Source organism: Pseudophryne corroboree, assembly GCF_028390025.1.
Source record: "Pseudophryne corroboree isolate aPseCor3 chromosome 12 unlocalized genomic scaffold, aPseCor3.hap2 SUPER_12_unloc_1, whole genome shotgun sequence".
Taxonomy (NCBI): Eukaryota; Metazoa; Chordata; class Amphibia; order Anura; family Myobatrachidae; genus Pseudophryne; species Pseudophryne corroboree.
In genome coordinates, this window is record NW_026967485.1 from 470,460 (window position 1) to 496,300 (window position 25,841).

Sequence of the window (25,841 nt, forward strand, 5' to 3'; positions counted from 1 at the left end):
TTGGGATAGGGCTGGGGAGGGTGGCTGCTCGGGCAGCCCCTCCCCCGTCAAGTTAAGGAGATTCAACTGAGGAAGCACAAGGGAACTCTCGTCTGGGGACAACAACTGCAGGGAGACCACATCTTTTCAGATGAACATGGGAGGGCGGAAGGCTGCCTAATACTGAAGCACCATCAAATATCAAACCATATGCAACATCTAGTACAAGCATTCCTGGGGGAAGGTCTGCAGCAGACGGATTTGCATACAGTGATGTTATCCAAGCAGTGGGCCAAAGTTGGCTGGAACCCTCATCTGCATATGAAAAGAGAAAAGGGGCGTGCAGGGCATGGCGGCCTTTTGCAGTGCTTGGATGACCCCTAGTTCTCATTAAACACCCCCACCCTCCTTTGGTGTGGGGCTCATGTTGGCCATGCCCCATCCCCTGAAGCATTCAAGCTGATTTCTGGCAGCAGCTGGGCACTGTAACAGCTCCAGAGCTGTTCTGTAAGGCAAGTAAAAGGGTGTGGGCCCTGCAGCACCACCTGTAGTTTGCATTGTGCGTTGGAAGGCACAAAGTAAGCAGACGGGAGGAGAAGTCAGGATAGTGCGCAAGGGCATCCTTTTCTCTTAGTCCGTAGAGGATGCTGGGGTCACATTAAGAACCATGGGGTATAGACGGGATCCGCAAGAGACATGGGCACTTTAAGACTATCAAAGGGTGTGAACTGGCTCCTCCCTCTATGCCCCTCCTCCAGACTCCAGTTATAGGAACTGTGCCCAGGGAGACGGACATTTCGAGGAAAGGATTTATTGTTAAACTAAGGTGAGCATCTTACCAGCTCACACCTTAAGCATGCCGCAGAACATGGCATTCAACAGAACACAAGCCAACGGCATGAACAATTGCAGCAAAAAGCTGACCAGAACCATAACACAACATGTGTATAACCACAAGTAATAAATGCAGACACAGTATGGACTGGGACGGGTGCCCAGCATCCTCTACAGACTAAGAGAAAAGGATTTACCGGTAGGTATTAAAATCCTATTTTCTCATACGACCTAGAGGATGCTGGGGTCACATTAAGAACCATGGGGTTATACCAAAGCTCTTGAACGGGTGGAAGAGTGCGTACGACTCTGCAGCACCGAATGACCCAACTTGAGGTTATCATCGGCCAAGGTATCAAACTTGTAAAACTTAGCAAAAGTGTTTACTAAATAGCTGCTCGGCAAAGTTGCAATGCCGAGACTCCCCGACCAGCTGCCCAGGATGAACCCACCTTTCTAGTAGAATGGGTCTTCACCTAAATCAGTAACGGCAATCCTGCCGTGGAATGAGCATGCTGAATCTTACCACAGATCCAGCGCATAATGGTCTGCATGGAAGCAGGACACCCAATCCTGTTGGGAGCATACAGGACAAACAGAGCCTCTGTTTTCCTAATCTGAACCGTTCTGGTGACATAAATTTTCAAAGTTCTGACCACAGCCAGAGACTTTGACTCAACGAAGGTGTCAGTGGCCAAAGGCACCATGTGGAAAGATGAACCACCTTCGGCAGAAATTGTTGACGTGTCCTCAATTCTGCTCTATCTTCATGAAAGATCAAATAAAGGCTCTTGTGATACTGCATGGTTTGTACTGTTTTCCATGTGCTCCCAGATCTTTCAAGCAAGTAGCATGGTCAAGAAAGTTCTGTTTGAAAAGAAACAAACATTTACTGTCATTGTTATGCAAATAAACTTACATTAAAGCTAACAAGAAAGCACACTCGTTCTGTCTTTAAACTGATAAAAGAAACCCCAATAATATGGGCATACCTCCCAACTTTGTCGGCTCGCAAAGAGGGACACGCGCGGCGAAGTCGCGCGCGCTCCCAAAAGGGCGTGGCCTAAGTAAAAGGGGGCGTGGCTTCGCGGGAGGACCCGCGATCGCGAGTCACGCCCCCGTTTTCGGCACTGAGGGGGCATGCCCAGCGCTTTGTGAGCCGCTGGCATGCCACCTCTCCCTCTGACTTCAGTGAATAGACGCTGTGCGCATGCGCACAGCGTCTATTCACCGCTGCTCTGCTAAGCAGGGCAGCGACAGACAGAGCCTCCCAATTGTCCTCCCCACCGCGGGACACTGCGGCCCGCAGGTGGGACAGCGGGACAGTCCCCAAAAAACGGGACTGTCCCGCGAAAATCGGGACAGTTGGGAGGTATGATATGGGGCATGCAAAAATTGAGATAAAACTCAGTTTTGCTCCTCTCCACGGAAATCTTTAATAAAAGGCGAAATATTTGTTAGTTCTGAAGAGAAACCAGAGCATGACCAAGATTCCACCTGTCGCCTGAGTGCCATGCCAGCAGTTCTCATTCAGCTGAAAGTGAGCACCCAATTTGAATGAAAGAAAGCAGATTTCTCACCAGGCTTCCCCTTGCTATAAACATGGTTTGTACTCTTTTCCATGTGCTCCCAGATCTTTCAAGCAATTAGTGTGGTCAAGAAAGTTCTGTTTGAAAAGAAACAAACATTTACTGTAATTTCTATGCAAATGAGCTTACATTAAAGCACACTCGTTCTATCTTTAAACAGATAAAATAAAACCCCAATAAGATGGGGCATGCAAAAATTGAGATAAAACTCAGTTTTGCTCCTCTCCACGGAAATCTTTAGTAAAAGGCGAAAGATTTGTTCGTTCTGAAGAGAAACCAGAGCATGACCAAGATTCCACCTGTCGCCTGAGTGCCATGCCAGCAGTCCTCATTCAGCTCAAAGTGAGCACCCAATTTGAAAGAAAGAAAGCAGATTTGTCACCAGGCTTCCCCTTGCTATAAACATGGTTTGTACTCTTTTCCATGTGCTCCCAGATCTTTCAAGCAATTAGTATGGTCAAGAAAGTTCTGCTTGAAAAGAAACAGACATTTATTGTCATTGTTATGCAAATAAACTTACATTAAAGCTAACAAGAAAGCACACTCGTTCTGTCTTTAAACTGATAAAAGAAACCCCAATAATATGGGGCATGCAAAAATTGAGATAAAACTCAGTTTTGCTCCTCTCCACGGATAATCTTTAATAAAAGGCGAAAGATTTGTTCGTTCTGAAGAGAAACCAGAGCATGACCAAGATTCCACCTGTCGCCTGAGTGCTGTGCCAGCAGTCCTCATTCAGATCAAAGTGAGCGCCCAATTTGAATGAAAGCAGATTTCTCACCTGGCTTCTCCTTGCTATAAGCATGGTTTGTACTGTATTCCATGTGCTCCCAGATCTTTCAAGCAAGTAGCATGGTCAAGAAAGTTCTGTTTGAAAAGAAACAAACATTTACTGTCATTGTTATGCAAATAAACTTACATTAAAGCTAACAGGAGGGGAGGGGGGGGGGGGTGTGCAGCGGGAGCCTAATAGCTGTGGGGGCGCTTGTCACAAAAAGAGGCAGCAGCAGGTACTGATGCGGGAGCCGGTCGCGGGATTGGGGGGGTAGCGCGGATAACAATTTGCACTGGATTGTAGGGAGAGGCGGCGCCCGATGCGGCAGCAGTGCGGACCAGGCCAGCGGGTGACTCTCCTTCATGTGCCCTGTGCCCAAATGCAGGGGTGATGGGGGGGGGGACGCGGCGCGGGAGACCATCGCGTGGGGGAGCGGCGGGTAGTCAGTGATGCGGAGCGGACCAGGCCAGCGGGTGACTCTCCTTCATGTGCCCTGTGCCCAAATGCAGGGGTGATGGGGGGGGACGCGGGAGACCATCGCGTGGGGGAGCGGCGGGTAGTCAGTGATAGGCTGATACTGTGGGACCCGGGACCCCGGACTCAGGAGCACAGGCGGCAGCAGGCTGCACATAGCCCACATAACATAGTGGAATGTGTTATGATCGCAGAGGTGGGGGGGCGGCGGCACGGCAGGGTTGCAGAAGTAGGCACACAGTCAGTCAACTCACTTTTGAAGGCAGAGTCAGACAGACGTGTTGGGCGCACACGAGCAGCTCCTCTGTTTCTGCTGAGGCACATGATAAAAAAGTGTTCTCTTTCACTTTCGTTCACTAAGCAGTGCCGCCCTCCAGTGGTCGCCGCCCATAGGCAGCTGCCTAAAGCTGCCTAGTGGTAGCGCCGGCCCTGGCTGAATGAGAACTGCTGGCATGGCACTCAGGCGACAGGTGGAATCTTGGTCATGCTCTGGTTTCTCTTCAGAACTAACAAATATTTCGCCTTTTATTAAAGATTTCCGTGGAGAGGAGCAAAACTGAGTTTTATCTCAATTTTTGCATGCCCCATATCATACCTCCCAACTGTCCCGATTTTCGCGGGACAGTCCCGTTTTTTGGGGACTGTCCCGCTGTCCCACCTGCGGGCCGCAGTGTCCCGCGGTGGGGAGGACAATTGGGAGGCTCTGTCTGTCGCTGCCCTGCTTAGCAGAGCAGCGGTGAATAGACGCTGTGCGCATGCGCACAGCGTCTATTCACTGAAGTCAGAGGGAGAGGTGGCATGCCAGCGGCTCACAGAGCGCTGGGCATGCCCCCTCAGTGCCGAAAACGGGGGCGTGACTCGCGATCGCGGGTCCTCCCGCGAAGCCACACCCCCTTTTACTTAGGCCACGCCCTTTTTGGGAGCGCGCGCGACTTCGCCGCGCGTGTGTCCCTCTATGCGAGCCGACAAAGTTGGGAGGTATGCCCATATTATTGGGGTTTCTTTTATCAGTTTAAAGACAGAACGAGTGTGCTTTCTTGTTAGCTTTAATGTAAGTTTATTTGCATAACAATGACAGTAAATGTTTGTTTCTTTTCAAACAGAACTTTCTTGACCATGCTACTTGCTTGAAAGATCTGGGAGCACATGGAAAACAGTACAAACCATGCAGTATCACAAGAGCCTTTATTTGATCTTTCATGAAGATAGAGCAGAATTAAGGACACGTCAACAATTTCTGCCGAAGGTGGTTCATCTTTCCACATGGTGCCTTTGGCCACTGACACCTTCGTTAAGTCAAAGTCTCTGGCTGTGGTCAGAACTTTGAAAATTTATGTCACCAGAACGGTTCAGATTAGGAAAACAGAGGCTCTGTTTGTCCTGTATGCTCCCAACAGGATTGGGTGTCCTGCTTCCATGTAGACCATTATGCGCTGGATCTGTGGTAAGATTCAGCATGCTCAATCCACGGCAGGATTGCCGTTACTGAATTAGGTGAAGACCCATTCTACTAGAAAGGTGGGTTCATCCTGGGCAGCTGGTCGGGGAGTCTCGGCATTGCAACTTTGCCGAGCAGCTATTTAGTAAACACTTTTGCTAAGTTTTACAAGTTTGATACCTTGGCTGATGATAACCTCAAGTTGGGTCATTCGGTGCTGCAGAGTCGTACGCACTCTCCCACCCGTTCAAGAGCTTTGGTATAACCCCATGGTTCTTAATGTGACCCCAGCATCCTCTAGGTCGTATGAGAAAATAGGATTTTAATACCTACCGGTAAATCCTTTTCTCTTAGTCCGTAGAGGATGCTGGGCACCCGTCCCAGTCCATACTGTGTCTGCAGTTATTACTTGTGGTTATACACATGTTGTGTTATGGTTCTGGTCAGCTTTTTGCTGCAATTGTTCATGCCGTTGGCTTGTGTTCTGTTGAATGCCACGTTCTGCGGCATGCTTAAGGTGTGAGCTGGTAAGATGCTCACCTTAGTTTAACAATAAATCCTTTCCTCGAAATGTCCGTCTCCCTGGGCACAGTTCCTATAACTGGAGTCTGGAGGAGGGGCATAGAGGGAGGAGCCAGTTCACACCCTTTGAAAGTATTAAAGTGCCCATGTCTCTTGCGGATCCCGTCTATACCCCATGGTTCTTAATGTGACCCCAGCATCCTCTACGGACTAAGAGAAAAGGATGCCCTTGCGCACTATCCTGTCCTGACTTCTCCTCCCGTCTGCTTACTTTGTGCCTTCCAACGCACAATGCGAACTACAGGTGGTGCTGCAGGGCCCACACCCTTTTACTTGCCTTACAGAACAGCTCTGGAGCTGTTACAGTGCCCAGCTGCTGCAAGAAATCAGCTTGAATGCTTCAGGGGATGGGGCATGGCCAACATGAGCCCCACACCAAAGGAGGGTGGGGGTGTTTAATGCGAACTAGGGGTCATCCAAGCACCGCAAAAGGCCGCCATGCCCTGCATGCCCCTTTTCTCTTTTCATATGCAGATGAGGGTTCCAGCCAACTTTGGCCCACTGCTTGGATGACATCACCGTATGCAAATCCGTCTTCTGGTCGACTCTCGTATAATTCAGATCTCTTTGTCTCAGGTCTCTCTCCAGCCTAGTTTGCTGTCTGTTTCCACTTCTCTTTTCTTGAGCCGCTCCCTTCTATGCCCTTGCGCACTATCCTGACTTCTCCCGTCTGCTTACTTTGTGCCTTCCAACGCACAATGCGAACTACAGGTAGTGCTGCAGGGCCCACACCCTTTTATTTGCCTTACAGAGCAGCTCTGGAGCTGTTACAGTGCCCAGCTGCTGCAAGAAATCAGCTTGAATGCTTCAGGGGCTGGGGCATAGCCAACATGAGCCCCACACCGAAGGAGGGTGGAGGTGTTTAATGCGAACTAGGGGTCATCCAAGCGCCGCAAAAGGCCGCCATGCCCTGCATAACCCTTTTCTCTTTTCATATGCAGATGAGGGTTCCAGCCAAGTTTGGCCCACTGCTTGGATGACATCACCGTATGCAAATTCGTCTCCTGCAGACCTTCCCCCAGGAATGCTTGTACTAGTTATTGCATATGGTTTGATATTTGATGGTGCTTCAGTATTAGGCAGCCTTCCGCCCTCCCATGTTCATCTGAAAAGATGTGGTCTCCCTGCAGTTGTTGTCCCCAGACGAGAGTTCCCTTGTGCCTCCTCAGTTGAATCTCCTTAACTTGACGGGGGAGGGGCTTGCCCGAGCAGCCACCCTCCCCAGCCCTATCCCAACTCATACTTATTTTGCATATGAGATCTCTATATCATGAAGATTGTTCTCACAGGGTGAGGTTCATCCATTATATTTTAAAATAGGAAGGTTCAAATTACATATTTGAATTGCATCTATGTGCTGGATTCAAATGTCCCCCCCCCCCTTCCTTTCTCAATTGTGCCCGTCAGCAGCTATTCTAAGGTTGCTGCCAATGGGTGTGACACATTAATTTCTTCTGTGGGGTACACTGGACTCCACAAGGATTCACATTGGGGTGTAGAGTAGGATCTTGATCTGAGGCACCAACCGGCTCAAAGCTTTTGACTGTTCCCAAGATGCTCAGCGCATTCTCCTCTATAACCCCGCTTCCATGAACAGGGAGCTCAGTTTGTAGTTGGTGCCTTCAGTAGCAGGCCACTTAACAGGGGCCTGCCTCAGGCAGCCTATTCTTAGCTATTAATTTTGACAAGAAAATAAGAACTTTTTTTATGAGAATCTACAAGGGCTGCAGCAGGCTAGGTCTAATAGACATCTTTACTGCAGCTTCATCACTCCCAGCGGCGCTGTATACTCCCGTGCCCTGGTTGCTGGATCACTGCAGCGGAAGCTCCGGTTTCTTCCTAAGGTCAGTCACACACACACCGCCCTTCCGGATCACGAGGCCGCTGATGAGGGGGAGCGTGGCCGTAGGGGGTGGACCGTGTGCGCACTGGCGTGGACACTGATTACTGGGCAGCCTCTCCACAAGCCATCAGGTACAGTTAAGGAGCACAGGTCTGGGGGTTTTTCTCCCATATTAAACCAATTTTGTACTGCCCGCAGCGCATTGTGATAGGTAATAGGGCCTGATTCAGGTTGGGTTGCAATCACAATAAGCGATCCAACTGCAAAAATTGCTAAGAGCATACGCATGTGCCTGCATTTTCTGCGGCACCCCGCAGAGAATGCGATCGCCTCTGCCTGTCAATCGGGGCAGGGGGGGAGAGGGGGGTCAGCAACACTCCATTTCCAAGTCAGGGATGGAGCGGTGCGGGGGCAAGGCTTCAAAATGGGGTCTGCAACGGAGGAGACACAGGGGGCGTGGTCACAGCGGCTGTATGACATCACATTCAGCCGCTGTGATCACAAAAATGGTGGCGGCTTCCTGCGCGCACATACAGTCTGCACCAGCAGAAGGCTACACCATTTTTTATGATCACGCTGAACTGCAGTGTGACTGCAATTACAGCATGGTCAAGAAGGGAGGCGTCATGCTGGGTGGCCATGTCCTGTCACTGTGCAGGAGCCAGCACCGCTCACACACTAGTCCCCGGGTGCAGCCCCCAACCCCCGGGACACCCGGAGCAACAAAATGTAGATTCAGGCCACCAGGCCACGCCCCTACCTATGAAACCATGCCTCCTTTTTACCATTGCGCTGCTTATCTGCGTGCACTGCATTACAATCTCCTTCGCCACCTCTCTGGGTGTCACCAGTGATAGTGACACCTCTGCCATGCTTGTAGCAGCTGGTCCTAAGATCTACGCCTCAAGCCCTGAGTGTTTGCCCTTGTGACTTGTTGATCATCATAGCGAAGCAGATGCTTACAGAAAACTGCAGGGGCTTAGATTGAAAATAAAAAAATTGATGGGTATAAGGTAGAGAGGAGCGGGTTCGGTTCTCCGAGAACCGAATTCCCCACGAACTCCACGTGGTTTACACTGGTCCGAGGCAGGCTCGGTTGTTCCCGCCTGACTCGGAAAACCTGAACAAGGGAAAATGTCATCATCCCGCTGTCGGATTCTCGCGAGATTCGGATTTCATATAAAGAGCTGCGTGTTGCCGCCATTTTTACTCGTGCATTGAAGAGAGAGTGGAGAGGACGTGGCTATGTTCTCTCAGTGGAAATCTCAATATCAGTGCTCAGTATCAGTGGTTACTTATTGCTGCTCAGTAATACTAGTAGTGTGTCTCTCCTGCTCAGTGTCAGTTCTCAGTAGTATCCTCATCAGTGCTCAGTATCACTGCTCATTGTCTTGTGCTGCATTGTGGTGCTCAGCATACTACAGTACATTACTAATAGTCCAGTGCTGCATCTTGCTGCTCAGTGTCAGTTCTAGTATCCTCATCAGTGCTCACTATCACTGCTCATTACATTGTGGTGTTCTGTATACTACAGTAACATAGTAATATAGTAACATATAGTAATATAGTTTTTGAGGTTGAAAAGAGGCAAATTGCCCATCGTGTTCAACCTGTTTTAAGTTGTGATGATTCTACATACTTGCTGAATAATGTTTTATGACTAGTTAACTACTACAACTCATGTTACCCCCGGATTAACCATGTTGATATTTTAAGTATTATAACCTTGGATAGCTTTTTCATTCAGAAATGTATCCATTCCTTTTTTAAATCCAATTACAGAGTCCACCATTACCACCTTCCCTGGCAGGGAATTCCACATCCTGATTGCCCTAACAGTGAAGATCATAGTATCTCACCTGGCAGGTAAGTAGGAGTTGGGCTAGAGCTGTGGAGGATTGCTGCTTGGGCACCCCCTGTCAAGTGAAGGAGATCCAACTGAGGCAGCACAAGGGAACTCTCGAAAGAAGAACAAGGCTAGAGGAAGATCTGAGACAAAGAAATCTGACTTTTACCAGAGCTGACCAGAGGAAAGCACAAACACAGTCCCCCACTACCACAAATAATGCAGTCGAGTTTCCCACATTTGGGGAAATCACAGGGGTCAGCATACCCAGAATGCAATGAATGAACCTCACCATGGGAGAACAATCTTCATGACCATGGTATCTCCTATGCAAAATAAGTATGATTTGGGATAGGGCTGGGGAGGGCCGCTGCTCAGGCACATCTCTGTCAAGTAAAGGAGATTCAACTGAGGCAGCACAAGGGAACTCTCATCTGGGGACAACAACTGCAGGGAGAACACATATTTTCAGATGAACATGGGAGGGCAGAAGGCTGCCTAAAACTGAAGCACCCCCAAACAACAAACCAAATGCAACTACTAGTGCAAGCATTCCTGGGGGAAGGCCTGCAGCAGATGGATTTGCATATGGTGATGTCATCCAAGCAGTGGGTCAAAGTTGGCTTCAACCCTCGTCTGCATATGAAAAGAAAAAAGGGGTGTGCAGGGCATGGCGGTCTTTTGCGGCGCTTGGATGACCCCTAGTTCGCATTAAACACCTCCACCCTCCTTCGGTGTGGAGCTCATGTTGGCTATGCCCCAGCCCCTGAAGCATTCAAGCTGATTTCTTGCAGCAGCTGGGCACTGTAACAGCTCCAGAGCTGCTCTGTAAAGCAAGTAAAAGGGTGTTGGCCCTGCAGCACTACCTGTAGTTTGCATTGTGCGTTGGAAGGCACAAAGTAAGCAGACAGGAGAAGTCAGGAGAGTGCACAAGGGCATAGAAGGCAGGGGCTCAAGAAAAGAGAAGTGGAAACAGACAGCAAACTAGGCTGGAGAGAGACCTGAGACAAAGAGATCTGAATTATACGAGTAGCCGACCAGAGGAAACACAAATTATGCAGTCAAGTTTCCCACATTTGGGGAAATCGTAGGAGCAGCACACCCAGAGTGCAATGGGTGAGCCTTGCCCTGGTAGAAGCACCTTCCTGATCATAGTATCTCACTTGGCAGGTAAGTAGGAGTTGGGCTTGAGCTGGGGAGGGTCGCTGCTCGGGCACCCCCCTGTCAAGTGAAGGAGATCCAACTGAGGCAGCACAAGGGAATTCTCGAAAGAAGAACAAGGCTAGAGGAAAATCTGAGACAAAGAAATCTGACTTTTACCAGAGCTGACCAGAGGAAAGCACAAACACAGTCCCCCACTACCACAAATAATGCAGTCAAGTTTCCCACATTTGGGGAAATCACAGGGGTCAGCATACCCAAAATGCAATGAATGAACCTCACCCTGGGAGAACAATCTTCATGACCATGGTATCTCCTATGCAAAATAAGTATGATTTGGAATAGGGCTGGGGAGGGCCGCTGCTCATGCACATCTCTGTCAAGTAAAGGAGATTCAACTGAGGCAGCACAAGGGAACTCTCATCTGGGGACAACAACTGCAGGGAGAACACATATTTTCAGATGAACATGGGAGGGCAGAAGGCTGCCTAAAACTGAAGCACCCCCAAACAACAAACCAAATGCAACAACTAGTGCAAGCATTCCTGGGGGAAGTTCTGCAGAAGACGGATTTGCATACAGTGATGTCATCCAAGCAGTGGGTCAAAGTTGGCTTCAACCCTCATCTGCATATGAAAAGAGAAAAGGAGCGTGCAGGGCATGGCGGCCTTTTGCGGTGCTTGGATGACCCCTAGTTCGCATTAAACACCTCCACCCTCCTTTGGTGTGGGGCTCATGTTGGCCAAGCCCCATCCCCTGAAGCATTCAAGCAGATTTCTTGCAGCAGCTGGGCACTGTAACATCTCCAGAGCTGCTCTGTAAGGCAAGTAAAAGGGTGTGGGCCCTGCAGCACTACCTGTAGTTTGCATTGTGCATTGGAAGGCACAAAGTAAGCAGACGGGAGGAGAAGTCAGGATAGTGCACAAGGGTATAGAAGGGAGCGGCTGAAGAAAAGAGAAGTGGAAACAGACAGCAAACTAGGTTGGAGAGAGACCTGAGACAAAGAGATCTGAATTATACGAGAGCCGACCAGGGGAAACACAAATTATGCAGTTAAGTTTCCCACATTTGGGGAAATCGCAGGGGCAGCACACCCAGAGTGCAATGGGTGAGCCTTGCCCTGGGAGAAACACCTTCATGATCATAGTATCTCACCTGGCAGGTAAGTAGGAGTTGGGCTAGAGCTGGGGAGGGTCTCTGCTTGGGCACCCCCCTGTCAAGTGAAGGAGATCCAACTGAGGCAGCACAAGGGAACTCTCGAAAGAAGAACAAGGCTAGAGGAAGATCTGAAACAAAGAAATCTGACTTTTACCAGAGCTGACCAGAGGAAAACACAAACACAGTCCCCCACTACCACAAATAAAGCAGTCGAGTTTCCCACATTTGGGGAAATCACAGGGGTCAGCATACCCAGAATGCAATGAATGAACCTCACCCTGGGAGAATAATCTTCATGACCATGGTATCTCCTATGCAAAATAAGTATGATTTGGGATAGAGCTGGGGAGGGCCGCTGCTCAGGCACATCTCTGTCAAGTTAAGGAGATTCAACTGAGGCAGCACAAGGTAACTCTCATCTGGGGACAACAACTGCAGGGAGAACACATATTTTCAGATGAACATGGGAGGGCAGAAGGCTGCCTAATACTGAAGCACCCCCAAACAACAAACCAAATGCAACAACTAGTGCAAGCATTCCTGGGGGAAGTTCTGCAGAAGACGGATTTGCATATGGTAATGTCATCCAAGCAGTGGGTCAAAGTTGGCTTCAACCCTCGTCTGCATATGAAAACAGAAAAGGGGCGTGCAGGGCATGGTGGCCTTTTGCGGCGCTTGTCTGACCCCTAGTTTGCATTAAACACCTCCACCCTCCTTCGGTGTGGGGCTCATGTTGGCTATGCCCCAGCCCCTGAAGCATTCAAGCTGATTTCTTGCAGCAGCTGGGCACTGTAACAGCTCCAGAGCTGCTCTGTAAGGCAAGTAAAAGGGTGTGGGCCCTGCAGCACTACCTGTAGTTTGCATTGTGCATTGGAAGGCACAAAGTAAGCAGACGGGAGGAGAAGTCAGGATAGTGCACAAGGGTATAGAAGGGAGCGGCTGAAGAAAAGAGAAGTGGAAACAGACAGCAAACTAGGCTGGAGAGAGACCTGAGACAAAGAGATCTGAATTATACGAGAGCCGACCAGGGGAAACACAAATTATGCAGTCAAGTTTCCCACATTTGGGGAAATCGCAGGAGCAGCACACCCAGAGTACAATGGGTGAGCCTTGCCCTGGGAGAAGCACCTTCATGATCATAGTATCTCACCTGGCAGGTAAGTAGGAGTTGGGCTAGAGCTGGGGAGGGTCGCTGCTCGGGTACCCCCCTGTAAAGTGAAGGAGATCCAACTGAGGCAGCACAAGGGAACTCTCGAAAGAAGAACAAGGCTAAAGGAAAATCTGAGACAAAGAAATCTGACTTTTACCAGAGCTGACCAGAGGAAAGCACAAACACAGTCTCCCACTACCACAAATAATGCAGTCGAGTTTCCCACATTTGGGGAAATCACAGGGGTCAGCATACCCAAAATGCAATGAATGAACCTCACCCTGGGAGAAAAATCTTCATGACCATGGTATCTCCTATGCAAAATAAGTATGATTTGGAATAGGGCTGGGGAGGGCCGCTGCTCATGCACATCTCTGTCAAGTAAAGGAGATTCAACTGAGGCAGCACAAGGGAACTCTCATCTTGGGACAACAACTGCAGGGAGAACATATATTTTCAGATGAACATGGGAGGGCAGAAGGCTGCCTAATACTGAAGCACCCCCAAACAACAAACCAAATGCAACAACTAGTGCAAGCATTCCTGGGGGATGGCCTGCCGCAGATGGATTTGCATATGGTGATGTCATCCAAGCAGTGGGTCAAAGTTGGCTTCAACCCTCGTCTGCATATGAAAAGAGAAAAGGGGCATGCAGGGCATGGTGGCCTTTTGCGGCGCTTGGCTGACCCCTAGTTTGCATTAAACACCTCCACCCTCCTTTGGTGTGGGGCTCATGTTGGCTATGCCCCAGCCCCTGAAGCATTCAAGCTGATTTCTTGCAGCAGCTGGGCACTGTAACAGCTCCAGAGCTGCTCTGTAAGGCAAGTAAAAGGGTGTGGGCCCTGCAGCACTACCTGTAGTTTGCATTGTGCATTGGAAGGCACAAAGTAAGCAGACGGGAGGAGAAGTCAGGATAGTGCACAAGGGTATAGAAGGGAGCGGCTGAAGAAAAGAGAAGTGGAAACAGACAGCAAACTAGGCTGGAGAGAGACCTGAGACAAAGAGATCTGAATTATACGAGAGCCGACGAGGGGAAACACAAATTATGCAGTCAAGTTTCCCACATTTGGGGAAATCGCAGGAGCAGCACACCCAGAGTGCAATGGTTGAGCCTTGCCCTGGGAGAAGCACCTTCATGATCATAGTATCTCACCTGGCAGGTAAGTAGGAGTTGGGCTAGAGCTGGGGAGGGTCGCTGCTCGGGTTCCCCCCTGTGAAGTGAAGGAGATCCAACTGAGGCAGCACCAGGGAACTCTCGAAAGAAGAACAAGGCTAGAGGAAGATCTGAGACAAAGAAATCTGACTTTAACCAGAGCTGACCAGAGGAAAGCACAAACACAGTCCCCCACTACCACAAATAATGCAGTCGAGTTTCCCACATTTGGGAAAATCACAGGGGTCAGCATACCCAGAATGCAATGAATGAACCTCACCCTGGGAGAACAATCTTCATGACCATGGTATCTCCTATGCAAAATAAGTATGATTTGGAATAGGGCTGGGGAGGGCCGCTGCTCATGCACATCTCTGTCAAGTAAAGGAGATTCAACTGAGGCAGCACAAGGGAACTCTCATCTGGGGACAACAACTGCAGGGAGAACACATATTTTCAGATGAACATGGGAGGGCAGAAGGCTGCCTAATACTGAAGCACCCCCAAACAACAAACCAAATGCAACAACTAGTGCAAGCATTCCTGGGGGAAGTTCTGCAGAAGACGGATTTGCATACGGTGATGTCATCCAAGCAGTGGGTCAAAGTTGGCTTCAACCCTCATCTGCATATGAAAAGAGAAAAGGGGCGTGCAGGGCATGGCGGCCTTTTGCGGTGCTTGGATGACCCCTAGTTCGCATTAAACACCTCCACCCTCCTTTGGTGTGGGGCTCATGTTGGCCATGCCCCATCCCCTGAAGCATTCAAGCTGATTTCTTGCAGCAGCTGGGCACTGTAACAGCTCCAGAGCTGCTCTGTAAGGCAAGTAAAAGGGTGTGGGCCCTGCAGCACTACCTGTAGTTTGCATTGTGCATTGAAAGGCACAAAGTAAGCAGACGGGAGGAGAAGTCAGGATAGTGCACAAGGGTATAGAAGGGAGCGGCTGAAGAAAAGAGAAGTGGAAACAGACAGCAAACTAGGCTGGAGAGAGACCTGAGACAAAGAGATCTGAATTATACGAGAGCCGACCAGGGGAAACACAAATTATGCAGTCAAGTTTCCCACATTTGGGGAAATCGCAGGAGCAGCACACCCAGAGTGCAATGGTTGAGCCTTGCCCTGGGAGAAGCACCTTCATGATCATAGTATCTCACCTGGCAGGTAAGTAGGAGTTGGGCTAGAGCTGGGGAGGGTCGCTGCTCGGGTTTCCCCCTGTGAAGTGAAGGAGATCCAACTGAGGCAGCACCAGGGAACTCTCGAAAGAAGAACAAGGCTAGAGGAAGATCTGAGACAAAGAAATCTGACTTTAACCAGAGCTGACCAGAGGAAAGCACAAACACAGTCCCCCACTACCACAAATAATGCAGTCGAGTTTCCCACATTTGGGAAAATCACAGGGGTCAGCATACCCAGAATGCAATGAATGAACCTCACCCTGGGAGAACAATCTTCATGACCATGGTATCTCCTATGCAAAATAAGTATGATTTGGGATAGGGCTGGTGAGGGCCGCTGCTCAGGCACATCTCTGTCAAGTAAAGGAGATTCAACTGAGGCAGCACAAGTGAACTCTCATCTGGGGACAACAACTGCAGGGAGACCACATCTTTTCAGATGAACATGGGAGGGCGGAAGGCTGCCTAATACTGAAGCACCATCAAATATCAAACCATATGCAACAACTAGTACAAGCACTCCTGGGGGAAGTCTGCAGCAGACGGATTTGCATACGGTGATGTTATCCAAGCAGTGGGCCAAAGTTGACAGGAACCCTCATCTGCATATGAAAAGAGAAAAGGGGCATGCAGGGCATGGCGGCCTTTTGCAGTGCTTGGATGACCCCTAGTTCGCATTAAACACCTCCCCCCTCCTTTGGTGTGGGGCTCATGTTGGCCATGCCCCATCCCCTGAAGCATTAAAGCTGATTTCTTGCAGCAGCTGGGCACTGTAACAGCTCCAGAGCTGCTCTGTAAGGCAAGTAAAAGGGTGTGGGCCCTGCAGCACTACCTGTAGTTTGCATTGTGCATTGGAAGGCACAAAGTAAGCAGACGGGAGGAGAAGTCAGGATAGTGCACAAGGGTATAGAAGGGAGCGGCTGAAGAAAAGAGAAGTGGAAACAGACAGCAAACTAGGCTGGAGAGAGACCTGAGACAAATAGATCTGAATTATACGAGAGCCGACCAGGGGAAACACAAATTATGCAGTCAAGTTTCCCACATTTGGGGAAATCGCAGGGGCAGCACACCCAGAGTGCAATGGGTGAGCCTTGCCCTGGGAGAAGCACCTTCATGATCATAGTATCTCACCTGGCAGGTAAGTAGGAGTTGGGCTAGAGCTGGGGAGGGTCGCTGCTCGGGTACCCCCCTGTAAAGTGAAGGAGATCCAACTGAGGCAGCACAATGGAACTCTCGAAAGAAGAACAAGGCTAGAGGAAAATCTGAGACAAAGAAATCTGACTTTTACCAGAGCTGACCAGAGGAAAGCACAAACACAGTCCCCCACTACCACAAATAATGCAGTCAAGTTTCCCACATTTGGGGAAATCACAGGGGTCAGCATACCCAAAATGCAATGAATGAACCTCACCCTGGGAGAACAATCTTCATGACCATGGTATCTCCTATGCAAAATAAGTATGATTTGGAATAGGGCTGGGGAGGGCCGCTGCTCATGCACATCTCTGTCAAGTAAAGGAGATTCAACTGAGGCAGCACAAGGGAACTCTCATCTGGGGACAACAACTGCAGGGAGAACACATATTTTCAGATGAACATGGGAGGGCAGAAGGCTGCCTAATACTGAAGCACCCCCAAACAACAAACCAAATGCAACAACTAGTGCAAGCATTCCTGGGGGAAGTTCTGCAGAAGACGGATTTGCATACGGTGATGTCATCCAAGCAGTGGGTCAAAGTTGGCTTCAACCCTCATCTGCATATGAAAAGAGAAAAGGGGCGTGCAGGGCATGGCGGCCTTTTGCGGTGCTTGGATGACCCCTAGTTCGCATTAAACACCTCCACCCTCCTTTGGTGTGGGGCTCATGTTGGCCATGCCCCATCCCCTGAAGCATTCAAGCTGATTTCTTGCAGCAGCTGGGCACTGTAACAGCTCCAGAGCTGCTCTGTAAGGCAAGTAAAAGGGTGTGGGCCCTGCAGCACTACCTGTAGTTTGCATTGTGCATTGGAAGGCACAAAGTAAGCAGACGGGAGGAGAAGTCAGGATAGTGCACAAGGGTATAGAAGGGAGCGGCTGAAGAAAAGAGAAGTGGAAACAGACAGCAAACTAGGCTGGAGAGAGACCTGAGACAAAGAGATCTGAATTATACGAGAGCCGACCAGGGGAAACACAAATTATGCAGTCAAGTTTCCCACATTTGGGGAAATCGCAGGGGCAGCACACCCAGAGTGCAATGGGTGAGCCTTGCCCTGGGAGAAGCACCTTCATGATCATAGTATCTCACCTGGCAGGTAAGTAGGAGTTGGGCTAGAGCTGGGGAGGGTCGCTGTTCGGGCACCCCCCTGTCAAGTGAAAGAGATCCAACTGAGGCAGCACAAGGGAACTCTCGAAAGAAGAACAAGGCTAGAGGAAGATCTGAGACAAAGAAATCTGACTTTTTCCAGAGCTGACCAGAGGAAAGCACAAACACAGTCCCCCACTACCACAAATAATGCAGTCGAGTTTCCCACATTTGGGGAAATCACAGGGGTCAGCATACCCAGAATGCAATGAATGAACCTCACCCTGGGAGAAAAATCTTCATGACCATGGTATCGCCTATGCAAAATAAGTATGATTTGGGATAGGGCTGGGGAGGGCCGCTGCTCAGGCACATCTCTGTCAAGTAAAGGAGATTCAACTGAGGCAGCACAAGGGAACTCTCATCTGGGGACAACAACTGCAGGGAGAACACATATTTTCAGATGAACATGTGAGGGCAGAAGGCTGCCTAATGCTGAAGCACCCCCAAACAACAAACCAAATGCAACAACTAGTGCAAGCATTCCTGGGGGAAGGCCTGCAGCAGATGGATTTGCATATGGTGATGTCATCCAAGCAGTGGGTCAAAGTTGGCTTCAACCCTCGTCTGCATATGAAAAGAGAAAAGGGGCGTGCAGGGCATGGCGGCCTTTTGCAGCGCTTGGATGACCCCTAGTTCGCATTACACACCTCCACCCTCCTTCGGTGTGGGGCTCATGTTGGCTATGCCCCAGCCCCTGAAGCATTCAAGCTGATTTCTTGCAGCAGCTGGGCACTGTAACTGCTCCAGAGCTACTCTGTAAGGCAAGTAAAAGGGTGTGGGCCCTGCAGCACTACCTGTAGTTCGAATTGTGCGTTGGAAGGCACGAAGTAAGCAGACGGGAGAAGTCAGGATAGTGCGCAAGGGCATAGAAGGGAGCGGCTCAAGAAAAGAGAAGTGGAAACAGACAGCAAACTAGGCTGGAGAGAGACCTGAGACAAAGAGATCTGAATTATACGAGAGCCGACGAGGGGAAACACAAATTATGCAGTCAAGTTTCCCACATTTGGGGAAATCGCAGGAGCAGCACACCCAGAGTGCAATGGTTGAGCCTTGCCCTGGGAGAAGCACCTTCATGATCATAGTATCTCACCTGGCAGGTAAGTAGGAGTTGGGCTAGAGCTGGGGAGGGTCGCTGCTCGGGTTCCCCCCTGTGAAGTGAAGGAGATCCAACTGAGGCAGCACCAGAGAACTCTCGAAAGAAGAACAAGGCTAGAGGAAGATCTGAGACAAAGAAATCTGACTTTTACCAGAGCTGACCAGAGGAAAGCACAAACACAGTCCCCCACTACCACAAATATGCAGTCGAGTTTCCCACATTTGGGAAAATCACAGGGGTCAGCATACCCAGAATGCAATGAATGAACCTCACCCTGGGAGAACAATCTTCATGACCATGGTATCTCCTATGCAAAATAAGTATGATTTGGGATAGGGCTGGTGAGGGCCGCTGCTCAGGCACATCTCTGTCAAGTAAAGGAGATTCAACTGAGGCAGCACAAGGGAACTCTCATCTGGGGACAACAACTGCAGGGAGACCACATCTTTTCAGATGAACATGGGAGGGCGGAAGGCTGCCTAATACTGAAGCACCATCAAATATCAAACCATATGCAACAACTAGTACAAGCACTCCTGGGGGAAGGTCTGCAGCAGACGGATTTGCATACGGTGATGTTATCCAAGCAGTGGGCCAAAGTTGACTGGAACCCTCATCTGCATATGAAAAGAGAAAAGGGGCATGCAGGGCATGGCGGCCTTTTGCAGTGCTTGGATGACCCCTAGTTCGCATTAAACACCCCCACCCTCCTTTGGTGTGGGGCTCATGTTGGCCATGCCCCATCCCCTGAAGCACTCAAGCTGATTTCTTGCAGCAGCTGGGCACTGTAACAGCTCCAGAGCTGTTCTGTAAGGCAAGTAAAAGGGTGTGGGCCCTGCAGCACCACCTGTTGTTCGCATTGTGCGTTGGAAGGCACAAATTAAGCAGACGGGAGGAGAAGTCAGGATAGTGCGCAAGGGCATACTTTTCTCTTAGTCCGGGGGCAAGGCTTCAAAATGGGGTCTGCAACGGAGGAGACACAGGGGGCGTGGTCACAGCAGCTTTTCTCTACAGCCTGCACCAGCAGGAGCCTACACCATTTTTTATGATCACGCTGAACTGCAGTGCGACTGCAATTACAGCATGGTCAAGAAGGGAGGCGTCATGCTGGGTGGCCATGCCCTGTCACTGTGCAGGAGCCAGCACAGCTCACACACTAGTCCCCGGGTGCAGCCCCCAACCCCCGGGACACCCGGAGCAACAAAATGTAGATTCAGGCCACCAGGCCACGCCCCTACCTATGAAACCATGCCTCCTTTTTACCATTGCGCTGTTTATCTGCGCGCACTGCATTACAATCTCCCTTGCCACCTCTCTGGGTGTCACCAGTGATAGTGACACCTCTGCCATGCTTGTAGCAGCTGGTCCTAAGATCTACGCCTCAAGCCCTGAGTGTTTGCCCTTGTGACTTGTTGATCATCATAGCGAAGCAGATGCTTACAGAAAACTGCAGGGGCTTAGATTGAAAATAAAAAAATTGATGGGTATAAGGTAGAGAGGAGCGGGTTCGGTTCTCCGAGAACCGAATTCCCCACGAACTCCACGTGGTTTACACTGGTCCGAGGCAGGCTCGGTTGTTCCCGCCTGACTCGGAAAACCTGAACAAGGGAAAATGTCATCATCCCGCTGTCGGATTCTTGCGAGATTCGGAATCCATATAAAGAGCTGCGCGTTGCTGCCATTTTTACTCGTGCATTGAAGAGAGAGCGGAGAGGACGTGGCTATGTTCTCTCAGTGGAAATCTCAATATCAGTGCTCAGTATCAGTGGTTACTTATTGCTGCTCAGTAATACTAGTAGTGTGTCTCTCCTGCTCAGTGTCAGTTCTCAGTAGTATCCTCATCAGTGCTCAGTATCACTGCTCATTGTCTTGTGCTGCATTGTGGTGCTCAGCATACTACAGTACATTACTAATAGTCCAGTGCTGCATCTTGCTGCTCAGTGTCAGTTCTAGTATCCTCATCAGTGCTCACTATCACTGCTCATTGCATTGTGGTGTTCTGTATACTACAGTAACATAGTAATATAGTATATATAGAGGAGCGGGTTCGGTTCTCCGAGAACCGAATTCCCGACGAACTCCACGTGGTTTACACTGGTCCGAGGCAGGCTCGGTTGTTCCCGCCTGACTCGGAAAACCTGAACAAGGGAAAATGTCATCATCCCGCTGTCGGATTCTCGCGAGATTCGGATTCCATATAAAGAGCTGCGCGTTGCCGCCATTTTTACTCGTGCATTGAAGAGAGAGCGGAGAGGACGTGGCTATGTTCTCTCAGTGGAAATCTCAATATCAGTGCCCAGTATCAGTGGTTACTTATTGCTGCTCAGTAATACTAGTAGTGTGTCTCTCCTGCTCAGTGTCAGTTCTCAGTAGTATCCTCATCAGTGCTCAGTATCACTGCTCATTGTCTTGTGCTGCATTGTGGTGCTCAGCATACAACAGTACATTACTAATAGTCCAGTGCTGCATCTTGCTGCTCATGTTGGCTATGCCCCAGCCCCTGAAGCATTCAAGCTGATTTCTTGCAGCAGCTGGGCACTGTAACAGCTCCAGAGCTGCTCTGTAAGGCAAGTAAAAGGGTGTTGGCCCTGCAGCACTACCTGTAGTTTGCATTGTGCGTTGGAAGGCACAAAGTAAGCAGACAGGAGAAGTCAGGAGAGTGCACAAGGGCATAGAAGGCAGGGGCTCAAGAAAAGAGAAGTGGAAACAGACAGCAAACTAGGCTGGAGAGAGACCTGAGACAAAGAGATCTGAATTATACGAGTAGCCGACCAGAGGAAACACAAATTATGCAGTCAAGTGTCCCACATTTGGGGAAATCGTAGGAGCAGCACACCCAGAGTGCAATGGGTGAGCCTTGCCCTGGTAGAAGCACCTTCCTGATCATAGTATCTCACTTGGCAGGTAAGTAGGAGTTGGGCTTGAGCTGGGGAGGGTCGCTGCTCGGGCACCCCCCTGTCAAGTGAAGGAGATCCAACTGAGGCAGCACAAGGAAACTCTCGAAAAAAGAACAAGGCTAGAGGAAGATCTGAGACAAAGAAATCTGACTTTTACCAGAGCTGACCAGAGGAAAGCACAAACACAGTCCCCCACTACCACAAATAATGCAGTCGAGTTTCCCACATTTGGGGAAATCACAGGGGTCAGCATACCCAGAATGCAATGAATGAACCTCACCCTGGGAGAACAATCTTCATGACCATGGTATCTCCTATGCAAAATAAGTATGATTTGGGATAGGGCTGGGGAGGGCCGCTGCTCAGGCACATCTCTGTCAAGTAAAGGAGATTCAACTGAGGCAGCACAAGGGAACTCTCATCTGGGGACAACAACTGCAGGGAGAACACATATTTTCAGATGAACATGGGAGAGCAGAAGGCTGCCTAATACTGAAGCACCCCAAACAACAAACCAAATGCAACAACTAGTACAAGCATTCCTGGGGGAAGGTCTGCAGAAGACGGATTTGCATACGGTGATGTCATCCAAGCAGTGGGCCAAAGTTGGCTGGAACCCTCATCTGCATATGAAAAGAGAAAAGGGGTATGCAGGGCATGGCGGCCTTTTGCGGCGCTTGGATGACCCTTAGTTCGCATTAAACACCTCCACCCTCCGTCGGTGTGGGGCTCATGTTGGCTATGCCCCAGCCCCTGAAGCATTCAAGCTGATTTCTTGCAGCAGCTGGGCACTGTAACAGCTCCAGAGCTGCTCTGAAAGGCAAGTAAAAGGGTGTGGGCCCTGCAGCACTACCTGTAGTTTGTATTGTGCGTTGGAAGGCACAAAGTAAGCAGACAGGAGAAGTCAGGAGAGTGCACAAGGGCATAGAAGGCAGCGGCTCAAGAAAAGAGAAGTGGAAACAGACAGCAAACTAGGCTGGAGAGAGACCTGAGACAAAGAGATCTGAATTATACGAGTAGCCGACTAGAGGAAACACAAATTATGCAGTCAAGTGTCCCACATTTGGGGAAATCGTAGGAGCAGCACACCCAGAGTGCAATGGGTGAGCCTTGCCCTGGGAGAAGCACCTTCATGATCATAGTATCTCACCTGGCAGGTAAGTAGGAGTTGGGCTAGAGATGGGGAGGGTCGCTGCTCGGGCACCCCCCTGTCAAGTGAAGGAGATCCAACTGAGGCAGCACAAGGAAACTCTCGAAAAAAGAACAAGGCTAGAGGAAGATCTGAGACAAAGAAATCTGTATTTTACCAGAGCTGACCAGAGGAAAGCACAAACACAGTCCCCCACTACCACAATTAATGCAGTCGAGTTTCCCACATTTGGGGAAATCACAGGGGTCAGCATACCCATAATGCAATGAATGAACCTCACCCTGGGAGAACAATCTTCATGACCATGGAAACTCCTATGCAAAATAAGTATGATTTGGGATAGGGCTGGGGAGGGCCGCTGCTCAGGCACATCTCTGTCAAGTAATGGAGATTCAACTGAGGCAGCACAAGGGAACTCTCATCTGGGGACAACAACTGCAGGGAGAACACATATTTTCAGATGAACATGGGAGGGCAGAAGGCTGCCTAATACTGAAGCACCCCCAAACAACAAACCAAATGTAACAACTAGTAAAAGCATTCCTGGGAGAAGGTCTGCAGAAGACGGATTTGCATACGGTGATGTCATCCAAGCAGTGGGCCAAAGTTGGCTGGAACCCTCATCTGCATATGAAAAGAGAAAAGGGTTATGCAGGGCATGGCGGCCTTTTGCGGTGCTTGAATGACCCCTAGTTCGCATTAAATACCTCCACCCTCCTTCGGTGTGGGGCTCATGTTGGCTATGCCCCAGCCCCTGAAGCATTCAAGCTGATTTCTTGCAGAAGCTGGGCACTGTAACAGCTCCAGAGCTGCTCTGTACGGCAAGTAAAAGAGTGTGGGCCCTGCAGCACTACCTGTAGTTCGCATTGTGCGTTGGAAGGCACAAAGTAAGCAGACGGGAGAAGTCAGGATAGTGCGCAAGGGCATAGAAGGGAGCGGCTCAAGAAAACAGAAGTGGAAACAGACAGCAAACTAGGCTGGAGAGAGACCTGAGACAAAGAGATCTGAATTATACGAGAGCCGACCAGGGGAAACACAATTTATGCAGTCAAGTTTCCCACATTTGGGGAAATCGCAGGAGCAGCACACCCAGAGTGCAATGGGTGAGCCTTGCCCTGGGAGAACAATCTTTATGACCATGGTATCTCATATGCAAAATAAGTATGATTTGAGATAGGGCTGGGGAGGGCCGCTGCTCAGGCACATCTCTGTCAAGTAAAGGAGATTCAACTGAGGCAGCACAAGGGAACTCTCATCTGGGGACAACAACTGCCGGGAGAACACATATTTTCAGATGAACATGGGAGGGCAGAAGGCTGCCTAATACTGAAGCACGCCCAAACAACAAACCAAATGCAACAACTAGTACAAGCATTCCTGGGAGAAGGTCTGCAGAAGACGGATTTGCATACGGTGATGTCATCCAAGCAGTGGGCCAAAGTTGGCTGGAACCCTCATCTGCATATGTTGAAGATACAATTTGTGAATTGCATTTAACACTATCTCCCTTTCCTGGGGAGAAGATGGTAGGGCCGATTTGAAAAACCGGCGAGGAGGCACCTCTTCGAATTTCAGCTTGTAACCCTGAGAAACAATTTCTATTGCCTAGGGATCCACCTGCGAATGAACCCAGATGTGGCTGAAAACTCGAAGACGTGCCCCCAACTGGGCGGACTCCTTTAGCGGAGCCCAAGCGTCATGCAGTGGATTTTGTAGAGGCCGGGGAGGACTTCTGTTCCTGGGAACTAGCTGTGTTGTGCAGCTTCTTCCCTCTGCCCTTACCTCTGGCAAGAAAGGACGCACCTCGTACTTTCTTGTTTCTCTGTGATCGAAAGGACTGCATTTGATAATGTGGTGCTTTCTTAGGCTGTGAGGGAATATAAGGCAAAAAATTTGATTTACCAGCTGTAGCTGTGGAGACTAGGTCCGAGAGACCTTCCCCAAACAATTCCTCACCCCTGTAAGGTAAAACCTCCATATGCCTTTTTGAGTCGGCATCACCTGTCCATTGCCGGGTCCATAGGACTCGTCTAGCAGAAATCGACATAGCGTTTATTCTAGAACCCAGTAGACTAATGTCACTTTGAGCATCTCTCATATATAGGACAGCATCTTTTATATGCCCTATGGTCAATAACATAGCATCCTTATCTAGGGTCTCAATCTCTGCTGATAAGGTATCTGTCCATGCTGCCACCGCGCTACAACCCCGGCCGACGCAATTGCCGGTCTGAGTAAGGTACCAGAATGTGTGTAAATGGACTTTAGGGTAACCTCCTGCTTGCGGTCAGCAGGGTCCCTGATGGTAGCCGTATCCTGGGATGGCAGCGCTACCTTTTTGGATAAGCGTGTCAATGCTTTATCCACCCTAGGGGAGGATTCCCACCGTATCCTGTCCATTGGCGGGAAAGGATACGCCATAAGAATCCTTTTGGGAATCTGCAGCTTTTTGTCTGTAGATTCCCAAGCTTTTTCACATAATTCGTTCAACTCATGTGAGGGGGGAAAGGTTATCTCAGGTTTCTTTCCCTTATACATGTGTACCCTCGTGTCAGGGACAGGGGACTCTGTGATGTGCAAAACATCTTTTATTGCAATAATCATATATCGAATACATTTAGCCAATTTTGGCTGTAACTTTGCATCATCGTAGTCGACACTGGAGTCAGAATCTGTGTCGGTATCTGTGTCAACTATTTGGGATAGTGGGCGCTTTTGAGACCCCGAAGGTCCCTGCGACATAGGGACAGGCATGGGTTGACTCCCTGACTGTTCCCTAGCTTCAGCTTTGTCTAATATCTTGTGTAATAAGTTTACATTAGCACTTAAAACATTCCACATATCCATCCAGTCAGGTGTCGGCGTTGTCGATGGAGACACCACATTAATTTGCTCCTGCTCCTCTCTAGGAGAGCCTTCTACCTCAGACATGTCGACACACGTGTACCGACACACCATATACTCAGGGAATCCTCTTATCTGAGGACAGTTCCCCAACAAGGCCCTTTGGAGAGACAGAGAGAGAGAGTATGCCAGCACACACCCCAACGCTATATGACCCAGGAAAAAAACACAATAATTTTATGTTTACCCAGTAGCGCTGTATTTCCATATGCGCCTAATTATGTGCCCCCCTCTTCTTTAAGACCCTCTTTCTACCGTGGTATAAGCAGGGGAGAGTCCGTGGAGCTTCCCCTC

General features: G+C 49.6%; 24 non-coding genes and 2 pseudogenes across 24 annotated transcripts; 1 reads left to right on the forward strand and 25 right to left on the reverse strand.

Annotated features, from left to right (window-relative positions):
- Positions 1-2,183: 2,183 nt before the first annotated feature.
- On the reverse strand, positions 2,184-2,296 carry LOC134982468 (U5 spliceosomal RNA). The gene has a single exon (XR_010191161.1). It is a non-coding gene; the product is annotated as a U5 spliceosomal RNA (small nuclear RNA).
- Positions 2,297-2,571: 275 nt separating this feature from the next.
- LOC134982348 (U5 spliceosomal RNA) lies at positions 2,572-2,687 on the reverse strand. The gene has a single exon (XR_010191052.1). It is a non-coding gene; the product is annotated as a U5 spliceosomal RNA (small nuclear RNA).
- A 286-nt stretch (positions 2,688-2,973) lies between these two features.
- On the reverse strand, positions 2,974-3,090 carry LOC134982443 (U5 spliceosomal RNA). The gene has a single exon (XR_010191139.1). It is a non-coding gene; the product is annotated as a U5 spliceosomal RNA (small nuclear RNA).
- Positions 3,091-4,135: 1,045 nt separating this feature from the next.
- LOC134982469 (U5 spliceosomal RNA) lies at positions 4,136-4,248 on the forward strand. The gene has a single exon (XR_010191162.1). It is a non-coding gene; the product is annotated as a U5 spliceosomal RNA (small nuclear RNA).
- Positions 4,249-9,539: 5,291 nt separating this feature from the next.
- Positions 9,540-9,703, reverse strand: LOC134982610 (U1 spliceosomal RNA). The gene has a single exon (XR_010191290.1). It is a non-coding gene; the product is annotated as a U1 spliceosomal RNA (small nuclear RNA).
- Positions 9,704-10,374: 671 nt separating this feature from the next.
- On the reverse strand, positions 10,375-10,538 carry LOC134982266 (U1 spliceosomal RNA). The gene has a single exon (XR_010191001.1). It is a non-coding gene; the product is annotated as a U1 spliceosomal RNA (small nuclear RNA).
- A 152-nt stretch (positions 10,539-10,690) lies between these two features.
- On the reverse strand, positions 10,691-10,854 carry LOC134982539 (U1 spliceosomal RNA). The gene has a single exon (XR_010191226.1). It is a non-coding gene; the product is annotated as a U1 spliceosomal RNA (small nuclear RNA).
- A 674-nt stretch (positions 10,855-11,528) lies between these two features.
- LOC134982948 (U1 spliceosomal RNA) lies at positions 11,529-11,691 on the reverse strand. Its single transcript, XR_010191573.1, has one exon. It is a non-coding gene; the product is annotated as a U1 spliceosomal RNA (small nuclear RNA).
- A 152-nt stretch (positions 11,692-11,843) lies between these two features.
- On the reverse strand, positions 11,844-12,007 carry LOC134982653 (U1 spliceosomal RNA). The gene has a single exon (XR_010191329.1). It is a non-coding gene; the product is annotated as a U1 spliceosomal RNA (small nuclear RNA).
- A 674-nt stretch (positions 12,008-12,681) lies between these two features.
- Positions 12,682-12,844, reverse strand: LOC134982893 (U1 spliceosomal RNA). Its single transcript, XR_010191523.1, has one exon. It is a non-coding gene; the product is annotated as a U1 spliceosomal RNA (small nuclear RNA).
- Positions 12,845-12,996: 152 nt separating this feature from the next.
- Positions 12,997-13,160, reverse strand: LOC134982634 (U1 spliceosomal RNA). The gene has a single exon (XR_010191311.1). It is a non-coding gene; the product is annotated as a U1 spliceosomal RNA (small nuclear RNA).
- A 701-nt stretch (positions 13,161-13,861) lies between these two features.
- Positions 13,862-13,997, reverse strand: LOC134982997 (U1 spliceosomal RNA; annotated as a pseudogene).
- A 152-nt stretch (positions 13,998-14,149) lies between these two features.
- Positions 14,150-14,313, reverse strand: LOC134982808 (U1 spliceosomal RNA). Its single transcript, XR_010191472.1, has one exon. It is a non-coding gene; the product is annotated as a U1 spliceosomal RNA (small nuclear RNA).
- Positions 14,314-14,987: 674 nt separating this feature from the next.
- On the reverse strand, positions 14,988-15,150 carry LOC134982924 (U1 spliceosomal RNA). Its single transcript, XR_010191551.1, has one exon. It is a non-coding gene; the product is annotated as a U1 spliceosomal RNA (small nuclear RNA).
- A 152-nt stretch (positions 15,151-15,302) lies between these two features.
- Positions 15,303-15,466, reverse strand: LOC134982822 (U1 spliceosomal RNA). The gene has a single exon (XR_010191484.1). It is a non-coding gene; the product is annotated as a U1 spliceosomal RNA (small nuclear RNA).
- Positions 15,467-16,139: 673 nt separating this feature from the next.
- LOC134982799 (U1 spliceosomal RNA) lies at positions 16,140-16,302 on the reverse strand. The gene has a single exon (XR_010191463.1). It is a non-coding gene; the product is annotated as a U1 spliceosomal RNA (small nuclear RNA).
- Positions 16,303-16,454: 152 nt separating this feature from the next.
- On the reverse strand, positions 16,455-16,618 carry LOC134982540 (U1 spliceosomal RNA). The gene has a single exon (XR_010191227.1). It is a non-coding gene; the product is annotated as a U1 spliceosomal RNA (small nuclear RNA).
- A 674-nt stretch (positions 16,619-17,292) lies between these two features.
- On the reverse strand, positions 17,293-17,455 carry LOC134982764 (U1 spliceosomal RNA). Its single transcript, XR_010191431.1, has one exon. It is a non-coding gene; the product is annotated as a U1 spliceosomal RNA (small nuclear RNA).
- A 152-nt stretch (positions 17,456-17,607) lies between these two features.
- LOC134982627 (U1 spliceosomal RNA) lies at positions 17,608-17,771 on the reverse strand. The gene has a single exon (XR_010191305.1). It is a non-coding gene; the product is annotated as a U1 spliceosomal RNA (small nuclear RNA).
- A 698-nt stretch (positions 17,772-18,469) lies between these two features.
- On the reverse strand, positions 18,470-18,605 carry LOC134982999 (U1 spliceosomal RNA; annotated as a pseudogene).
- A 152-nt stretch (positions 18,606-18,757) lies between these two features.
- Positions 18,758-18,920, reverse strand: LOC134982614 (U1 spliceosomal RNA). Its single transcript, XR_010191294.1, has one exon. It is a non-coding gene; the product is annotated as a U1 spliceosomal RNA (small nuclear RNA).
- A 2,424-nt stretch (positions 18,921-21,344) lies between these two features.
- On the reverse strand, positions 21,345-21,508 carry LOC134982281 (U1 spliceosomal RNA). The gene has a single exon (XR_010191011.1). It is a non-coding gene; the product is annotated as a U1 spliceosomal RNA (small nuclear RNA).
- Positions 21,509-21,660: 152 nt separating this feature from the next.
- Positions 21,661-21,824, reverse strand: LOC134982637 (U1 spliceosomal RNA). Its single transcript, XR_010191314.1, has one exon. It is a non-coding gene; the product is annotated as a U1 spliceosomal RNA (small nuclear RNA).
- Positions 21,825-22,494: 670 nt separating this feature from the next.
- Positions 22,495-22,658, reverse strand: LOC134982966 (U1 spliceosomal RNA). The gene has a single exon (XR_010191580.1). It is a non-coding gene; the product is annotated as a U1 spliceosomal RNA (small nuclear RNA).
- A 152-nt stretch (positions 22,659-22,810) lies between these two features.
- On the reverse strand, positions 22,811-22,974 carry LOC134982648 (U1 spliceosomal RNA). The gene has a single exon (XR_010191324.1). It is a non-coding gene; the product is annotated as a U1 spliceosomal RNA (small nuclear RNA).
- A 671-nt stretch (positions 22,975-23,645) lies between these two features.
- On the reverse strand, positions 23,646-23,808 carry LOC134982290 (U1 spliceosomal RNA). The gene has a single exon (XR_010191019.1). It is a non-coding gene; the product is annotated as a U1 spliceosomal RNA (small nuclear RNA).
- Between the last annotated feature and the right edge of the window lie 2,033 nt (positions 23,809-25,841).